We start from the raw sequence: 7,799 nt of genomic DNA on the forward strand, positions 1-7,799 counted from the left end.
GAAATCAACCAAGTAGAAACAAAAAGGACCATAGAAAGAATCAACAGAACCAAAAGTTGGTTCTTTGAGAAAATCAACAAGATAGATAAACCCTTAGCCAGACTAACGAGAGGACACAGAGAGTGCGTCCAAATTAACAAAATCAGAAATGAAAAGGGAGACATAACTACAGATTCAAAGAAATTCAAAAAATCATCAGATCTTACTATAAAAACCTATATTCAACAAAATTTGAAAATCTTCAGGAAATGGACAATTTCCTAGACAGATACCAGGTATCGAAGTTAAATCAGGAACAGATTAACCAGTTAAACAACCCCATAACTCCTAAGGAAATAGAAGCAGTCATTAAGGTCTCCCAACCAAAAAGAGCCCAGGTCCAGACTGGTTTAGTGCAGAATTCTATCAAACCTTCATAGAAGACCTCATACCAATATTATCCAAACTATTCCACAAAATTGAAACAGATGGAGCCCTACCGAATTCCTTCTACGAAGCCACAATTACTCTTATACCTAAACCACACAAAGACACAACAAAGAAAGAGAACTTCAGACCAATTTCCCTTATGAATATCGACGCAAAAATACTCAATAAAATTCTGGCAAACCGAATTCAAGAGCACATCAAAACAATCATCCACCATGATCAAGTAGGCTTCATCCCAGGCATGCAGGGATGGTTTAATATACGGAAAACCATCAACGTGATCCATTATATAAACAAACTGAAAGAACAGAACCACATGATCATTTCATTAGATGCTGAGAAAGCATTTGACAAAATTCAACACCCCTTCATGATAAAAGTCCTGGAAAGAATAGGAATTCAAGGCCCATACCTAAACATAGTAAAAGCCATATACAGCAAACCAGTTGCTAACATTAAACTAAATGGAGAGAAACTTGAAGCAATCCCACTAAAATCAGGGACTAGACAAGGCTGCCCACTCTCTCCCTACTTATTCAATATAGTTCTTGAAGTTCTAGCCAGAGCAATCAGACAACAAAAGGAGATCAAGGGGATACAGATCGGAAAAGAAGAGGTCAAAATATCACTATTTGCAGATGACATGATAGTATATTTAAGTGATCCCAAAAGTTCCACCAGAGAACTACTAAAGCTGATAAACAACTTCAGCAAAGTGGCTGGGTATAAAATTAACTCAAATAAATCAGTTGCCTTCCTCTATACAAAAGAGAAACAAGCCGAGAAAGAAATTAGGGAAACGACACCCTTCATAATAGACCCAAATAATATAAAGTACCTCGGTGTGACTTTAACCAAGCAAGTAAAAGATCTGTACAATAAAAACTTCAAGACACTGAGGAAAGAAATTGAAGAAGACCTCAGAAGATGGAAAGATCTCCCATGTTCATGGATTGGCAGGATTAATATAGTAAAAATGGCCATTTTACCAAAAGCAATCTACAGATTCAATGCAATCCCCATCAAAATACCAATCCAATTCTTCAAAGAGTTAGACAGAACAATTTGCAAATTCATCTGGAATAACAAAAAACCCAGGATAGCTAAAGCTATCCTCAACAATAAATGGACTTCAGGGGGAATCACTATCCCTGAACTCAAGCAGTATTACAGAGCAATAGTGATAAAAACTGCATGGTATTGGTACAGAGACAGACAGATAGACCAATGGAATAGAATTGAAGACCCAGAAATGAATCCACACACCTATGGTCACTTGATTTTTGTCAAAGGAGCCAAAACCATCCAATGGAAAAAAGATAGCATTTTCAGCAAATGGTGCTGGTTCAACTGGAGGGCAACATGTAGAAGAATGCAGATCGATCCATGCTTATCACCCTGTACAAAGCTTAAGTCCAAGTGGATGAAGGACCTCCACATCAAACCAGACACACTCAAACTAATAGAAGAAAAACTAGGGCAGCATCTGGAACACATGGGCACTGGAAAAAATTTCCTGAACAAAACACCAGTGGCTTATGCTCTAAGATCAAGAATCGACAAATGGGATCTCATAAAACTGCAAAGCTTCTGTAAGGGAAACGACACTGTGGTTAGGACACAACGGCAACCAACAGATTGGGAAAGATCTTTACCAATCCTACAACAGATAGTGGCCTTATATCCAAAATATACAAAGAACTCAAGAAGTTAGACCGCCGGGAAACAAATAACCCTATTAAAAAATGGGGTTCAGAGCTAAACAAAGAATTCACAGCTGAGGAATGCTGAATGGCTGAGAAACACCTAAAGAAATGTTCAACATCTTTAGTCATAAGGGAAATGCAAATCAAAACAACCCTGAGATTTCACCTCACACCAGTGAGAATGGCTAAGATCAAAAACTCAGGTGACAGCAGATGCTGGCGAGGATGTGGAGAAAGAGGAACACTCCTCCATTGTTGGTGGGATTGCAGACTGGTACAACCATTCTGGAAATCAGTCTGGAGGTTCCTCAGAAAATTGGACATTGAACTGCCTGAGGATCCAGCTATACCTCTCTTGGGCATATACCCAAAAGATGCCTCAACATATAAAAGAGACACGTGCTCCACTATGTTCATCGCAGCCTTATTTATAATAGCCAGAAGCTGGAAAGAACCCAGATGCCCTTCAACAGAGGAATGGATACAGAAAATGTGGTACATCTACACAATGGAATATTACTCAGCTATCAAAAACAACGAGTTTATGAAATTCGTAGGCAAATGGTTGGAACTGGAAAACATCATCCTGAGTGAGCTAACCCAATCACAGAAAGACATACATGGTATGCACTCATTGATAAGTGGCTATTAGCCCAAATGCTTGAATTACCCTAGATCCCTAGAACAAATGATACTCAAGATGGATGATCAAAATGTGAATGCTTCACTCCTTCTTTAAATGAGGAAAAAGAATACCCTTGGCAGGGAAGGGAGAGGCAAAGATTAAAACAGAGACTGAAGGAACACCCATTCAGAGCCTGCCCCACATGTGGCCCATACATATACAGCCACCCAATTAGACAAGATGGATGAAGCAAAGAAGTGCAGACCGACAGGAGCCGGATGTAGATCTCTCCTGAGAGACACAGCCAGAATACAGCAAATACAGAGGTGAATGCCAGCAGCAAACCACTGAACTGAGAATAGGTCCCCTATTGAAGGAATCAGAGAAAGAACTGGAAGAGCTTGAAGGGGCTCGAGACCCCAAAAGTACAACAATGCCAAGCAACCAGAGCTTCCAGGGACTAAGCCACTACCTAAAGACTATACATGGACTGACCCTGGACTCTGACCCCATAGGTAGCAATGAATATCCTAGTAAGAGCACCAGTGGAAGGGGAAGCCCTGGGTCCTGCTAAGACTGAACCCCCAGTGAACTAATCTATGGGGGGAGGGCAGCAATGGGGGGAGGGTTGGGAGGGGAACACCCATAAGGAAGGGGAGGTGGGAGGGGGATGTTTGCCCGGAAACCGGGAAAGGGAATAACACTCGAAATGTATATAAGAAATACTCAAGTTAATAAAAAAAATAGTCTCTGGGACTATTAAATAGTCTCTTGATTGTCCCTGTTTACATACATTTGTTAAAGACCATTGTGTGTGTGTGTGTGTGTGTGTGTGTGTGTGTGTGTGAACAAAATATACTGAATTTTTCTGAAAAGACAAAAAATATAAGTCTAGATAACTAAAATTGTATTTTATTCCTGCACAATAGAGCAGCTTAAAGAAAGCCTATTCCAGGCACTTCCTGGATGATAGAGGCACCAGGTTGGGTATGGCACATGCTTCCACAGAGAGGACTGTACACTGATGAGGATGATGCCACATTGTTCATGCTGAGAACCTGAGGACAGAGCCTCTCACTGCCATGAGTGTTGCCCCAGAGGTTAAGAGTCATGGGATGAAGTTTGCTGAAGAGCAGCTGCTGAAGCATGGATGGACTCAAGGCAAAGGCCTGGGCTGGAAGGAGAATGGCATCACCCAGGCCCTTAAGGTGACACTGAAACAAGACACCCATGTGGTGGGACATGCCCTTGCCAAGGAGTTTCCAAACCAGTGGTAAAGTGATCTCTTAACAAGACTACTGTCAACTTGGTAATGGACTCAGGCAAGGATGGAGTGCAGATAAGGCATCTTTCCAAGGAGACCACACAGTGCTATCACTCCATGCTCAGCTTGCTGTATCAGAAGTTTGTGAAGACAGACGCACTAACCTCAGGTGAAAAGAAGTCTGGCAGAGACTTGGGGAGCTGCAGTGATGTTGATAACCATGAATCCATGCCCCCAAAGATTCTGACTGATGAGATGCTACCCAAAGCTTGTGAGAGGTAACAGCACACAAGGCTGCCAAGATTGGAGTCACCATGAAAGCCAAGCTTGTTTGCCTGGAAGCTCAAGAGCAGTTCTGCCTGGCTTAGCTCAAAGGCTCTAAGGACGTGGGTACTTCTCAACCACTGACTGATAGCAAGCCCTCCCAAAAAAAGAAAAAGAAGAGGAAGCAGAAAGAGGAGGAAGAGGCTGCAACAACTGAAGAGTCTAGGTGAAGAGCTCCTGAAACACACTGACAAGAGCTTCAGGAAAAGCAAGAATAAAAAAAGAAGAAGAAAGATGAGAGAGAAAAGGAACAGTTATAGGAAGTGAGGAGGAAGAGGCTGCTGGAATTAGTGGGCCTGGAGAATTGAGCACAGAGTATTATGATCAATCTTCTAGGAAAAAGAAGAAAAAAGGAGGAGGCAGTGCCGAAGGTTAAGAAAAACATACATTTATATGTATGGGTTGGGTTGCCCTCCTAGACTGCCTGTTTCTAATCATGATTAAATGAGAGCTTGGTCCCTGAAAAGAAAAAGAAAGAAAGAAAAAGAAAGCCTACTCTAAGCCTGAACCACTTCAAAGGTGAGGGAGCTCATATTTTGAGGCACATGCAGTGGAAGTTCATTTTCCAGTGGGTCTCAGCACAGGGTTCCAAGGTGGCAGCAGTCCCTACAGTCATATGCTGTGAGTGACCCTCTAGTGGAAACCAATATGAGATATGATCAAAATCTCAACTGTCAGGCAAAATTCCTGGTCTGAGTAACTTCAGCACAGGAGGTAAGGGAGTGGTGAAGGCTGCCAGGAAAGAGAGAGAGAGAGAGAGAGAGAGAGAGAGAGAGAGAGAGAGAGAGAGAGAGAGAGAATGTCCTGCGCGGCCTCTCGCCAGCAAGAATACGTGGGAACACATGAATCCTTCTGTAGCCAAAATGCTTATATTTATTAATAATAGAGGGCGGCGGCAGGGCGCCAGCATGGCACGGCTTATGTACACCCTAGCGCATTGCATCCACACCTGATTGGTTGCTTACCCATGATCTCATTAGGCACGCCCCGGAGTGGGCAAAGACCTGGCACGAAGGCACTCTTGCACATGCGCACACAGTTAACTTCCTGAAAGGAAGTCGGCTGGTGTGGCGGAGGCCAGCGCCATCTTGTAATGGAGAAACTATCTCGGCCTTCCACGTGGGGCGCAGTGGAAGCCCGCGCCATCTTGTGGTGGAGAATGCTATTGCGGCCCTCTACAAGAGATCATATTTATATCAGCTATGGCCATGTCAGAATCAGTTCTCAAATGCAAATGAATAGACATGTTTTTATCATTAGAGACCAGGCATGTCTCAAGTTCTACTCTGTAATTGCTACGACAATAGAAACATAGATAACCTTCCGGTCTCTCTACCTAAAGAGTTAAATGATCTATAATGCATCTCAGAAGAGAGACTGTTCAGATTTTGAGAGTAAATTTGTGTTCTCTCAATAAAGTATCTAGCATCATAGTAAAGCTGAAATCATGGGTTTTTGCCTGTTTTTTCTCATTAGTCTTCTCCATGGATAACTGACGATAATTACTAGAAGGTTCTCAGACTATAATTTGTTCGAGATATAAGCTGACAAGGACTGATATGTCTTCTAAAAGAAGTGAATGCAAAGCTTGCAGCTGATAATCTTTAATATTCTCTTTGATCTGTCCCCAAATGAGGTCTGTGCATGCAATTGAGCTGTAAAGATTCCAAGAGGGTTCTACCTAGTTTGGTGAAAGAAAATTCAACTCCAGATGCTTAAAGAAGTCTTCATCTAATGGAATCAGTAGAATGTCAAACTGGGCAGGATGGAATTTGAGTATTTAATCTTTTTTCCTTTTAACACAAAAGCAAAGTAATTTGATTTTAGATGCTAATATTCATCAATCTGATTTTGGCATTGTAGTCTCAACTTACAAAATTTGTAATGGAAGAAGCTTTATCTGCAATTTGGGCTATTTTGTTATTAAAATTTTCAGAATATTTTAGTATCATTATTTGATTTTAACACAAAATCTCTAGCTCTTTGTAATACAGGATGAAAAACAGAATAGAATGTGATGGTCTTGAGTACTGCTATTCATTTAATTTATGCTCCATTAACTTCATACATTTCTAAAGCAACAATCATCACCATCCTCTCCTAGTCCCATGAAGAATTTTGTCAGTGTTGATGGGGAAGCCTGGTAAAATAAAGGTATTTGATTAGGTAGGTTGCTGGTTTCCCCTGATGACAATGCCAAATCTCCTGCTAGACCACAGGATCAAATGTTAAGCTTCATAGATTAAAAGAGGAAAAAAATTGCCTAAGAATAGTAAGAAATAGAGATTCCTCTGTTCTAGTGATTCTAATACTGATTAAACTTGAAAACTACTGAATTAGACGAGTGTTTCAGCAACATGAAGAAGGTGCTAGAAATATGAATTCTTAGGCTTCACTCGTGTATACTGAACCAGAAACCCGAGGGCCCAGTAACCTGCATTTATTAGACCAATGAGGACTGAGAGACACACTTAAGCTTGAAAGCCCCTGCAGTGGAATGGCATTGCAGACGACACCATACTCATGAGTTGGAGGAAAAATGGGAGGGAGCAAGTGATTACACTTCTGAGAAGGGGAGAAAAATGAGCAGGTGAAGATTTTTGGGGCACACTTTCTTTAATCTTTTCTGATATATATATATATATATATATATATATATATATATATATATATATCAGGAAAAGATTATATGTGTGTGTGTGTGTGTGTGTGTGTGTGTGTGTGTGTGTGTGTGTATGATTTATAAGATAGACTTACAAGCTTCAGCCCAACTAATTAAAATCTGGCTGTCTGTGAACAGAAAGTCCACAAATCTGGTACAAACGGTCAGTTCATGAGACTGGATGTCTCAGCTGATCTTCAGTAGACACTGGAATCCCAAAGAAGTAGACTGTAGTGCCAGTGAAAGAATGGATGTGCTGGTAAGGCAAGAGCGGGCAGACATTAAAAGTACAGACTTCCAGCAGAATGTGTGTCCTAGAGTAAAGGTGTGCCTTTCTGCCTCAAAATCTGGATTAAAGGGTCCTCAGGATCTCCAGCCTGTCCTGGATCTGTCCCTAAGAGTACACCTCCATCAGCAGCTATTACCACAAAGGAAGGACTCGTGGGTTTGGTAGATTATCCTGATGAAGATGAGGATGAGGATGAAAACAAGGAAGACACATTACCAATGTCAAAAGCAAAATTTGAGTCCTAATAATAGCAACTGCCTGTGATCAGTACCTGTTGACAAAACTGGTTCTTTACCCCTCCCCCTACAAAATCCACACCAGAGTGCAGTGAATGACAGATCAGCACCACACTGGTCTTCTGCTCATCCACACTGGTCCTCTGCTCATCAAGTGTCAATTCAACGGAGCATGAGGAGCGGGATGCTGTGAGGTTAGAGGGAAGACATAGGCCTGTGAGCTCTTCAGCTCCCACACATTGCCCTTTTTTTGGGGAAGGAAAT

General features: G+C 41.6%; 1 pseudogene; it reads left to right on the top strand.

Moving 5' to 3' along the window:
- Window positions 1–3,842: 3,842 nt before the first annotated feature.
- Gpatch4-ps1 (G patch domain-containing protein 4, pseudogene 1) lies at window positions 3,843–7,544 on the top strand (annotated as a pseudogene).
- The last annotated feature ends 255 nt before the right edge of the window (window positions 7,545–7,799 follow it).

This window comes from Rattus norvegicus, chromosome 6 (genome assembly GCF_021556685.1).
Source record: "Rattus norvegicus strain SHRSP/BbbUtx chromosome 6, alternate assembly SHRSP_T2T, whole genome shotgun sequence".
NCBI lineage: Eukaryota > Metazoa > Chordata > Mammalia > Rodentia > Muridae > Rattus > Rattus norvegicus.